This window comes from Desmodus rotundus, chromosome X (assembly GCF_022682495.2).
Source record: "Desmodus rotundus isolate HL8 chromosome X, HLdesRot8A.1, whole genome shotgun sequence".
Taxonomy (NCBI): Eukaryota; Metazoa; Chordata; class Mammalia; order Chiroptera; family Phyllostomidae; genus Desmodus; species Desmodus rotundus.
In genome coordinates, this window is record NC_071400.1 from 30,868,594 (window position 1) to 30,881,492 (window position 12,899).

A 12,899-nucleotide genomic window follows, 5' to 3' on the forward strand; every position below is an offset into this window, starting at 1 on the left:
GCCTAATTCACACTAGGTGTTTGTGAGGATTAAATAAAATTATCCACCTACGATGCTGGCTTCATAAAAAGACTCTGGGAGTCTTCCCTCTTGGATTTTTTGGAATGGTCTGTGAACGATAGGGGTTAGCTCTTCCTTAAATGTTTTGTAAAATTCTCCTGTGAAACCGTCTGGTCCAGGGCTTTTGTATGCCAGGAGTTTTTTTGATTACTGCTTTGATTTCACTAGCTGTTATTGGTTTGTTCAAGCTTTCTGTTTCTTCTTCATTCATTTTGGGAAAGTTATATTTTTCAAGAAATGTGTCCATTGCTGGGATTATACCCTAAGAACCTTGAAAGGTAAATTCAAAAGAACCTATGCACCCCAATGTTCACGGCAGCACAATTTACAATAGCCAAGTGTTGGAAGCAACCTAAGTGCCCATCTATAAATGAGTGGATAAAAAAACTGTCGTACATTTACACGATGGAATACTCCGCAGCAGAAAGAAAGAAGGAGCTCCTACCCTTCCCAACAGCATGTCTGGAGTGCATTATGCTAAGTGAAATAAGCCAGGCAGTGAAAGACAAATACCGTATGATCTCATCTATAAGTGGAACCTAATCAACAAAACAAACAAGCAAGCAAAATAAAACCACAGACATTGAAACAAAGAATAGACTAATGGTAACCAGAGGGGGAGGGGGAAAGGCATAAGGGGGAAAAAAGGAGAAAGGTCGTCAAGAAACATGTATAAAGGCCCCATGGACTCATTTTTTTTTTTCTTTTTGAGAGTGGGAGGTGGGGGTGAGGATGGGGGAAAATGGAGACAACTGTCCATGAAAAACAATTTTAAAAAATGAGAAAAAATAAGGCACCTAAAGAGTTGAGCAGACTGGAGAAAGCTAGTGATTTAATTTGTTTTTCAGGGCTTGGCACAGTCCTAAGAATAGGTGTCATCTTTTCCTTGGGATTCACGGAACCTAAAGGATTTTCACACCACAAAATAAACACATACCTGAGATTAATTAGTCATTAAAATGTTATGTATATGAGAATCAAAACAGTCTCCTCACACTCAGCCCAGACACAGACACATAACCACCCCTTACTATCTACATAAACATTACTAGTCCACTGTCATTACTGGCATTTTCCACGACTCCCTGTCCAGGTAAATAGTTTCTTCATTACAGTTTGTGTCCTAAAATTTGAATCCCTCTCCTCAAAATCCTCGCCTTGCTGCTCCCACAAAGCTAGACTGTTGGTATCATGATCTTTACCCAATCCTAATGAAGTCCTCACATTGAAAGACCCTATGACTTAAATCAAATTTTCATTTATCAGTAAATTCTGATCTTTCTTTTCCTCTCTGAAACACTGCCACAACTTTGAGAAGTGGAGTTCTCCCTTACTGAGGTAAAGAAGAAATTCACTTTGTCATATCAACAGATTGGTATGTTAATGATATTCAGGAAGTCAGCATTTCACAGTTTTTAAGGCCTTACAGAGATCCAGGGGAGGCTCAAACCCCACCACCACAGCTCAAGACCTTAAACTTGAAGACTGTGCTCTTCAGAGGCCTCTTGAGACTCTTACTTGAGGCTCTCTGACAGCAATGGTGAGGTACAAAGGTTCCAGATTGGTTGAAGCTGATTCCTTTCCTTGGGCTCCCATTTGCTAAGGATACTAGTCCTATGGCCCACATATCACCCACTATGAGAAACCATTCCTGACCCCCTGGATTATAGGGCCCTCTGTGTTCCAACTATCCCCTTTCTCAGCCCTGCCATGGCTGTTTCCATACTTGTTTTATTCCCAACACACTACTGCACATAATTGCAAGCCTAGTGTGGCAAAGGGTCCATACACTGTAATTAAGAGGTCAACCTGTGATGTGGCTAGAGCCTGGGTGATTTTATGGAGATGTCTTCCTCTCCACCTCAGCTGTCACACCCCTCATCCTCTAGCTAACCCTGAGGTCACTCTTTTCATTCAAATCTTCTAATAGTGCACTAAAAGGCATTTTTATCATTTTCTTTTCCTAGGTGTTTCAGATTTTATTTTTTAAAATTTTTATTTATCTATTTTTAGAGAGGTGGAGAGAAGCATCAATGTGTGAGAGATATATCAGTCGGTTGCCTCTCACACACCCCCAACCAGGGACCCAGCCCACAACCCAGGCATGTGCCCTAGACTGGAAATCGAACCTGCAACCTTTCAGTTCACAGGCTGGCACTCAATCCACTGAGCTACACCAGCCAGAGCATCATTCAGATTTTATATTAATGTCCCTCATTATTTTATTTTCAGGTATGTTTCCACCAATTCTTTTGCTTTTTCTATGAAAATAATCATAGATATTACAATTAATGATCAGTATTTGTCAGCCTGTAACAACACAGTGTTTATTTCTTATAGTGCTTTTGCAGAGTATGTTTTTATATTTGCTCAGACTTCACCCCCACCCCTTAAATCTCTTTTTGCCAAACAACCTGTACTTTCTGTTTTTGAAATTATTGCATTTATTAATAGAAAAAGAACAAAAATTTTATAGCCATGCCATATATAAAACTCTATGGAAAGTGTAACCTCAATAAAGTAAATTATACATATATCTACACTCACATACAGAATTAGAAAAAAAGATTTAAAAGAAATATGCCAAAATGTTCAGTGTTTACCTATGATTTATTTTTCTCTCTGTGTATTTTTATGGCTCTAAAATTACTTTATGAATAAAATAGTGGATTTTGGAATACAGAGAAGGAAGAAGTTTACATGTCATTCCTTGAGTTTCAGACATCAATGATACTAAACAGATTCTATTTTCAGTTATGTTTTCCTGGGTTAAATTAGATCTTGGTCCCTCCAGGACATTAAAAATCAACTTCCATCATGTTCCTTCTGATAATATTTAAGGTATTTTATTTACAAATTTTCAAACAGCTTTAATGTGTGTTTGACAAATAGGAAACTATCAAATATTCATATCTGCCTATTACTCCTTTTCCCAATAACTGATCTTCTATTATAATACAGTTTTTTTATCAGTAATGTCAATACTTTAATTTGAAATATATGATGGAAAGTTCACAGACTTTGGTGCCAGACTTAACATCTGTTTACTGGCTACATAACCTTAGTTCTGTTGCTGTCCCTTACTGAGACTCACTTATGTCCTCTAAAATTAAGTTAATGATATTATGTTATTGATATGTTCAATACGCAGCAATTGAAAATATTCCTTATGATTACTCTCCGTTCTTTAGTAGACCGAAAAAAGTGAACAGTATCCAGAACATTCATACTTTACAGGGCAGTTTTTTATAATAAGTACAAATGCGCGTGGAATGACTGGGAGTTTGAAATACCTAAACCTAAGGTTTGATGTTGTGACATGGGTAAAAGTACAAAGAAACCCATCTGTCACTTTCTGCCATGCTAGGAGTGAATAGTCCAAATAATAAGTGACAACCCAGAAGAGTAAGAAGCAAGCAGTTGACCTAGAATGTCTCCCAGGTTTCTGATCTCATCAATTAGATGGATGGCAGTTCTGCAATGTGAACTGTTTTCTCATTGATTATCTCCTCTCCAGCAGCACTTGTTCCAGGAAAGCAGCAATAATAAAGGCTGCCATTCACTGATTGCCTACTGTATGCCAGGCACTTCATTCATTTCAGCCACAAACACTTATTCAGAGCCAGCTTATATTCTAGACAGTGTTCTAGAAGCTTGGGATCCACTAGGGAAATAAGCAGACTAAAATATTTGCCTCTGTTGAATTTGTCTTCCAGTGGGGAAAGACACAAATAAACAATTAGTACAATAAATCAATAAAATATGTAGTATAATAGAGAAACATTTGATGGAAAAAAAGAGCAGGGAAGGAAGAATGAGAGTGCTAGTGGCTAGGTATGCAGTTTTATTTATTTTTTTTAAATTTCAATTTGCTAAATTTATTTTTCACAAACTGACTTTTTCTATCATCGTCCACTTTCTTTTTTATTTTATTTTTTATTTTTTATTTTTTATAGATAGATAGATAGATTGATTGATTGATTATGCTATTACAGTTGTGTCAATTTTCACCCCTTGCCCTTTTCTCCCTGGTAACCCTTTTCCACCAGCATTTCCCCTACCTTAGTTCATGTCCATGGGTCATGCATATAAGTTCTTTGACTTCTCTGGTTCCCATACTATTCTTACCCTCCCCCTGTCTATTTGTACCTACCAATTATGCTTCTTATTCCCTGTACCTTTTCCCCTGTTCCCCCCCTTTTCCCCCTCCCCACTGATAACCCTCCATGTGCTTCATGTGTCTGATTCTGTTCCTGTTCTAGTAGTTTGCTTAGTTTGCTTTTGGTTTTGGTTTTTAGATTCATTTGTAGATAGTTGTGAGTTTGTTGTCATTTTAATGTTCACAGTTTTAATCTTTTTATTTTTCTTAAATAAGTCCCTGTAATATTTCATATAATAAAAGCTTGGTGATGATGAACTTCTTTAGCTTTACCTCATCTGGGAAGCACTTTATCTGCCCTTCCATTCTAAATGAAAGCTTTGCTGGATAGAGTAATCTAGGTTATAGGTCCTTGCTTTCCATCACTTTGAACACTTCTTGCCTGCAAAGTTTCTTTTGAGAAATCAGCTTAAAGTCTTCTGGGAACTCCTTTGCACATAACTCTCTTGCTTCTGTTGCTGCTTTTAAGATTCTCTATCTTTAACCTTTGTCATTTTAATTATGATGTGTCTTGGTGTGGTTCTCTTTGGGTCCACCTTGTTTGGGACTCTCTATGCTTCCTGGACTTATATGTCTATTTCCTTCACCAAATTAGGGAAGTTTTCTTTTATTATTTCTTCAAATAAGTTTTCAATTTCTTGCTTTTCCTTCTTCTCCTTCTGGCATCCCTATGATTTGAATGTTGGCACTTTTGAAGATTCCCAGAGTCTTCTTATTCTCTCCTCACTTTTTTGAATTCTTGTTTCTTCATTCTGTTCTGGTTGACTGCTTATTTCTCCCTTATGTTCCAAATCATTGATTTGAACCTCGGCTTTCTTCCCTTCACTGTTGGTTCCCTGTGGATTTCTCTCTATTTCACTTAGTGTAGCCTTCATTTCATTCCCTAGGCTTTTGTGGTACTCAATGAGTTCTCTAAGCATCCTGATTACCAGTGTTTTAAACTCTATATCTGATAGGTTGGCTATCTCCATTTTGTTTAGTTCTTTTTCTGGGGTTTTGTTCTTTTCTTTCATCTGGGTCATATTTCTTTGTCTCCTCAATTTGACAGCCTCCCTGTGCTTGTTTCTGTCTTTAGATAGAGCTGCTTTGACTCCCCGTCTTAGCATACCTGTTAAGTTGTATGGGGTGGAGGCTTAGGTATTCGCTGGGGGGGGGGGCAACCGGCTTCACTCTTTTGTGGCTCTGTATGTGGGGGAGGGATCAGAGGGGGCACAATGCCTTTGCCTGGCTGCTGGACACTTGCTTGGCACTAACCTGCCTCCAGTCACTTCACCCATAGCTGTTGCCCTTGTGGTGGTTCCCAGAGTGGGTGGGCTTGTGTATGTTCTAGGACCATACAGGCCCTTTAAATGGAGTTTCCTGAAAGACTGGCAGTTTCTTCTGCTGCCCCAACTGCCACTGGTTTTTACAGCCAGAAGTTATAAGGCTTTATTTTTACAGTGCTGGAACCCTGGGCTGTGTGGTCTGGCCTGGGGCTGGGATTGCTCAATCCCCAGGTATCTTTCCCAATTTTTATCTACCACTCGTGAATGTGGGCCCACCCATTCCACCAGCTGCCTCTACCTCACCACTGCTGCCTCACCGCAGCCAAATTTCATCCTCTCCACTCCGGCTTCCTGGCTCTGACCCTCCTACCTGTCTGGATGAATATGCTTCTTTAAATCCTTGATTGTCTGTTGGGAACAGCCCTGCCTGGTTTCAGGAGCTGTAAACCCCCATGGCTAAGGCTGAGTGAGAGGCCTTGGGACCATAAGCCACTAAGGAGACAAAGCTTATCTCCCTGGCAGGGGCACCGCCTCTGCCCACTTTACTTCACCCAGCCTGGCCCTGAGCCTGACCAGTTAGCCAATGATGGGTAAGATTCCTCAAGGGAGGGACAACCTAAGACAGGCATGGTCATGAAGAGGCCCACAGGGAAGGTCTCGGGGGTCTATAGAAAAAGAGGGTGATGGACCCTCGCCCCTTGGCTTTGACATAGCCTGAGTCCTCATTCTGTCTGCAAGAAGTCTCCTAATCTCTTGGCTGCCTTACTTCCCCTCCTTGACTTAAGCCTGAAACAATGACAGACGGTGGTACAGTCCTGTGCTAGAAAGGGAGGATTCCCCAGGGTGATCAGGCCTAAGAAAGAATGCATAAAAACCCTGTGAAACCAACATTGCTAAGAATGCCCTCAGTTTTCTGATAAGGGTCCAAGCATGAAATGAGTTTGTTTCCCAAAGTTTTATAGCCCTTTAGCTAACTGACCCTGACTCAGAATAAGCCCTCAGAGTTCTTTGTATGTTATCTATTGTTTGATCTTTACTGCCTGACAATGATTGATGAGCTTTACCTGTGCAAATTGAACCCAATAAAAGCCCATTGAGGAAAAGGCTCTTGGTCCTTCTCCTTTGAGAGATTGGCCACCTGTCCTCCCCAAGCAGATCGTGTCTTGGTAGACTTATTCTCATCCGCAGCGGACGGGGGGCTCTGCGGGTAAAGCTCCCCCACAATTGTCGGACTTCCATACAGTTTGATTTTCTAGCAGTTCTGGGTGTTTTTTGTTTGAGGTTAGTTGTGATTCTTCTTATGGTTGTGCAAGGAGGCAAAGCATGTCTACCTATACCTCCATCTTGACTGGATACCCCCTCATCATCCATTTTTAATCCTTGTCCTCAAATGAGAGTTATTTCTTAGAGGTAAATAATAAAATTTTTAGTAAATAGTAGGTATACAGTTTTAAATGAGCTGTTCAGGATTGACCTCATTGAGTAGGTGACATTTGAGCAAGTTCTTGATTCGACATGATGAGAGATCAAGGCACAGGGACATCTGGAGGATCATTAACAATAGTCCATGCAAACATGTGAGGTTGGAGTGTGCCTGGATTCTGTACAAAGATGTCCAAACAACACTACACAAGGCATGGGAGGTATAAGCCTAGTGACAGATAATTATACAAGGAGTTACAACAACATGACTTAAGATATATAAAATGACCTCTAGTGAGAATCAGAGAAAGCTGGTCTGAGGGAATGACAGGGGAGATGGTACTAAAAGTGTGACAAGGGTTTTGCCAGATAAAGGGAAGGACCAGGCTCATAGAAAAGCATGTTGGAAACTGACAGTAACTAGAGGGGAGGGGAGAGGGAAATAATGTGGGAAAGAAGGGAAAGGGACGTAAATGAACATGAATGAGGGACCCGTGGATGGAGCCAAGGGGGGGTGGAATTGAGGGTGGGGAGTGGGCGTGGGTAGGGTGGGGGAAAGTGGTGGTGGGAAAATGGAGACAACTGTATTCGAACATCAATTAAAAAAGATTTTTAAAAAAGCATGTTGGGAGTGAAAGATAACACAGATGACCTAGTGGACTGGTGGTCTTTTAAGCTCTTTTCTAGAGGTGCCACAGTTTATTCGTCTGGTTAAGGCCAATGATCTGAAGACACATTTAGTGTTTTAAATGTGTAACATTCCATTCCAGGCGTGGAACCTACTTTTCTTCAGTCAAACCTTACTCATGGCCTTTCATGTTGTTTCCAGTTTTTCACTATTACAAAAAAACTTGGGTAAATATCTTTGTTTATAAAAAATTTTTACACTTGTTCAGTTACTTTCTTTTTTTAAACTTTTTAATTGAATTTATTGGGGTGATATTGATTAATAAAATATAAGTTTCAGATGTACAATTCTATAATGCATCATCTGTATGTTCACTTATTATCTTAACATCAATTTTAGGAATTTAAACTGCTGTATTCAGGGGTTTTCATATTTCCACTTTTGATACATTTCCTAGTTGACCTTCCAGAAAGAATGTGTCAATTCTCAGTCCCACCAGCAGTGTGGGAGAGAGACTCTTTGCCTATATCCTTACCAACAATTTGTTAATTTTAGTAACTTACCTCAGAAATTGGATACAAGAATAAAAGTGAGGAGAAGATGGTTTCAGGCTCTCAGAAGTTTCATAAACTGATATTTTTTTCTGTCTTGTTCAATAAAAGAAATGAGACTGAGGCTATCCTACTATGCAGACTTTAGGTCATGACTATGACAATTCATAAACTCATACCCAGCATGCAGCCAATAGAAGGATCTGGTATTTTGTACCCTTACCTTACAGAGAACTTCACAGCACAACAGTAGACTTCTGGCCCTGGGGAGAAGCAGATCTGATGTTTGATTCCAGCTCCATCTTTTACTAGCTGTCTGATCTTAAGCAAATTACTATTATCTTGTGTGACTCAGCATCCTGGTCTGGAAAATGGGGATGGTGAAATGAGACATATCTGTTGGAGCAGTTGTGAGAGACCATAATAAGTTGTGAGTTCTGGTCTGAGATGAAATGCTACAGCTGGGGATCCATACATCCATACCTTCAGGATGAGGTATGGGACCCAGCCCCCCTCTCTCTGCCCCTTGTTATCCTGCCCCTGAAGTCCCTGGTAGTGACAGGATTTCAGAGTTACCTGGATTGTAAAGGACTCCTCAGACCTCAGCCACACCTCCTTCCAACCACACACTTGGAAGCCTCTGCGCCCCTCTGAGATCAGCTCTGCTTGCCCTTAGCTCCCAACTGTTGCTCAGGGAAATGGTTTGGGAGGGGGATGATTGACTGGTTCTGAATTATCTAAAGGCATAGGGGTGCCTTTGACAAGTGGGAGGAGGGAGACAGTCCCTGGGGCAACATAAAACCAGGAGAAAGCCACCTCAGCATTCTGTAAGTGTTCCTTTATCATTTCATCATTGTCATCATCATCACCATTAAACTGTCAGGTATTTTTTAATTCACTCCTCTTCCCGTTAAGGGCCAACCTTGATGTAGCTCCTAGAGCCAGACTGTCATATCATCAGATTAACACTAAGTAAGCACTTTCTGCATGGCATAGACAACATTTAATTTTCCCCACCCTTCTGTAGCAGAGTAGTGCATCTTAACAGAGTAATACTAACTACCATTGCTTCAGAGCCTGCAATGGAACAGACCTGTGCTAATCACTCATACATAGGGCACACCTGGAAGAGGCAGGTGTGAATTCACATACCTCAGTTTCCTCATATGTCATACGTGGATAATAATGCCTACATCACAGAATGCTGTGAGCAGATGAGAACTAAGACATGTAAAAAGCTTCAGCTTCTCATCCTGGAGTCTGACCTCTGGCTCTACCATTAACTAGCTACATCCTCATCTGAAATATGTGCTAATAGTAACACCTATCTTATAGGGTTGACATGATTAAATGAGCTAATGCATTTAAAGGACTTGGTACAGGATGCCTGGCACACAGTAAGCTCTTAATAAATTGGTTGTAATGATTTTTATTATTATTGTTATTATTACTATTATTATTATTATTATTATTAGTAGTAGTAGTAGTAGTATTGGAGGATGAGGAAAAGGAAGAAGATTCAGCAAAAGAGACTGAGAAGTGAGCACCAAAAACGCCAAGGAGTGGATAACATGAGAGAATGGTGTCATGGAAACAAAGGGAAAAGAATTTTAGGAAGGAGAGAGATAGAATGCAAAAGGGCACTCAGAAGACAGTTTTTCCTCACAAAAAAGTGATTTTCATCTTAGTGACCAATGAGGATGAAAGCAGAAAAGAAGAAAATAAACCCATAGTTTGAAATGAAGCCTTTTTAAGGCTAACCCCATTAGCCTGATCTGAATGCTCAGGTATTGCTTCCATGTCTTCTAATTAGGGAGAACACATGTTTCTTTTTTTCCCCCCTTTTTAAAGTTGTTGTTCAAGTACAGTTGTCTCCATTTTCCCCCTACCACTCCCCCCTACCCCAGTCATCCCCACCTCCCACCCCTGATCCTATCCCCTCTTGGCTTTGTCCATGCATCCTTTATACATGTTCCTGAAAACCCTTCACCCTTTCCCCCATTACCCCCTCCAACCTTCCCTCTGGTTACTGTCAGTTTGTTCTTAATTTCTGTCTCTGCTTATATTTTGCTTGTTTGTTTGTTTTGTTGATTAGGTTCCACTTCAGTAAAGCAAAAGTCAGTGCCACACACACAAAAAAAGAAATGTCAGGTCACTTCAGGTTGGTGAAAAAATTTAGACTCTCAAATTTACACAACAGAGAGGATGATGGGGAAGGAAGAAACAGGGTGATTCACGGAACAAGTTTTCAAAAGACTGATTTGTACTGCAGTTCCAAGCTAACACCAGTAAAAAGAAGGGCAGTGGTATGGACAGAAATTCTTTATTTTTTTATTTTATGTTTCTATTCTACCTGGTGCCAGAAAGAAATTATTGCAGGATGAACCATGTCTTTGGGCAAATATTCAACAAGTATTTATAGAGTAAAATTGAGAAAAGATGAGCAGGAAGTGGAATGATACTCAAATCTGGACTAGATGAGGGAGGTGGACACCTCCAAAGGGTAGATTAACAGAGGGAAAGAGAACTTAAGGGTTAAACCTTATGTGAGTTGGGAAGTGTTGGGGGCCCACATGGCAGCCTGAGTGGACCTGCCTCTTGCTTGGGGGTCATGGAGGGATTCTCTTTGGCTCTGGAGAGATGGAGGTAGCTGCCAGGGTCCCAGAGGTGCCCCAAGAGATGCAACGAGTGGCCTTCTTGAGTCTTTGCTCCTGGCTAGTTCTCAGCTAAAGGGTCCTATGTAGAGGGACCCTCTCAGTCTTCTTCTGGCCTTGAGGGTTAAGGAAGCTGAAGCTTAAGGCAAACAGGGAATGTTGGGGTGGGGAGGGGTGATGGCAGAACACAGAAGCAGAGTATCCACACCCCTCCACCAAGAGATGAATGCGGCTGGGGTGGGCAGGGAGGAGGAAGTGGTAAGGTCAGATTGTGTAGTCATTTATGGAGCAGGAACAAGAAGCTAAGGAGGAGCTGAGGGGCTGTTGCTGGAGAGAAAATCTCTTCAAGGAAGTTTCTAGGCATGGAAACGCAGATAAGCCTGCACTGGCTTATGCCCTGGCTGGGTGGTTCAGTTGGTTGGAGCGTTGTCCTCGTGCACCAAGGTTGTGGGTTTGATCCCAGGTAGGGCACATACAGGAATACCAGTGGGTGTGTGGATGGGTGGAACAGCAAATCAGTTTCTCTTTCTCTCTCTCTCCCTTTCTCTCCCTTCCTCCTTCCTTTTCTCTCTCTCTCTCTCTCTCTCTCTCTCAAATCAATAAAATAATTTTTTTTTCAAAAAAGCCTGCACTGACTTCTTACAGTGCCTGTGAGTGGCTCATCAACTGCTGGCATAATTAGAACTCCAACTCTGCTTCCTGGGCCCCTCAACCTGTGCCATTCACGATACAACATAGCCCAGAGTTCTGTGTGAAACACTGGAATCTTCAGTTCCTACCAAGCTTCCTTCCTGTCCCTGTCAATCACCATGTGATTCTCCCAGGTCATCTCAACCTCAACTGCTCTCCCCTTACCCACACCGTGCTGTGCGTCTTCTGTGAGGCATCATCTCCCACTGCTGCACACTCCATCCTCTCAGCTCTGTGGAGCACTGATTTCCTGCTTAACAAATTCCTTCAGATCCTCAGGTTCATGCATTCAATTTCTTCCCTCTCTGTGCCTTAAATGCAATGGTCCCCACACCCCCCAGCCTTGTCCAGCTCACTGAGAAGGGACTTGCGTACCTACAAGAGATATAGGGACCCTTGGGGCCTGAAGTCATACATGTCCCTTTTTTAAATCACCCTCTAATATGAGATCAGGAGAGGAGACTGGGCAGGTTCCTGGGACAGTCTCTCTCTTCCTCCCTCCCCCATGAATGCCCTCCTCTCTGCTAAAATAGTGTGACTTTCTCATGTTCTTTCATGCCTCCTAGCCACTAGATTGCTATTCATCCATCCCCAGCTATTCTCAATTTTCAGACTGGTGTGGGTTTGACTTGGAGTCCTGGGCTGTCTGTGTCCTCTGTGGAAGAAAAGGGGTCACATACTAAACCTGACAGGCTCAGCAGAGGCCTGTGTGGCAGCCTTACAAACTCGGAGACCTAAAGTAACCACAGGATGGTCTGAAATTAAAAACTTTCTAACTAAAAGTAGATCATAGTGGACAGTCATTGTCATAGGCTAGAATCTTCCCTGACAAGTCAAACTTTACCTTAATTGAAACTGTTACTGTCTTTTTGCATCTAGGATAACATACCTTTGGAATCGTCAAGATGACTTCCCTTTTTCCAGACCCCTCCAGACATAACAACCACACCAGAGTAGAGACCACAAATCCTATTATTATTATTATTATTATTATTATTATTATAACAACCACACCAGAGTAGAGACCACAAATCCTATTATTATTATTATTATTATTATTATTATTTTAATTGTTGACTGTTAACTATCTTGTACCTATGTGTGTAAAAGAAGTATGTGCCCATCCAATCTTAGAGGTTTCTCTGCTTTGCTTTCTCCCACCTCCCTAGTCTATCACCAATAGATTTCATGTAAGCCCCTTATGTCTCCTTTTTTTATTGTAATGTACAAAATAAGGTGTTAAATTACCGTTTTCCAGAGCATTTTCTCAATCTGTTGAGGTTTTGCTTTCCAGCGGTTGTTATCAGTTTGGCTCAAATAAACTCATAAAAATTCTTACAGGTTTGGACATTCCTTACGTTGATACCTCTAGCATTTTGTGGAGTCGTGCGGGATATGGGTACTCCAACCACCATAATGGAAGGCTGTCTGGAGGGCCTCTGGCCAGAAGGAATGTGTATTGTTTTGGAA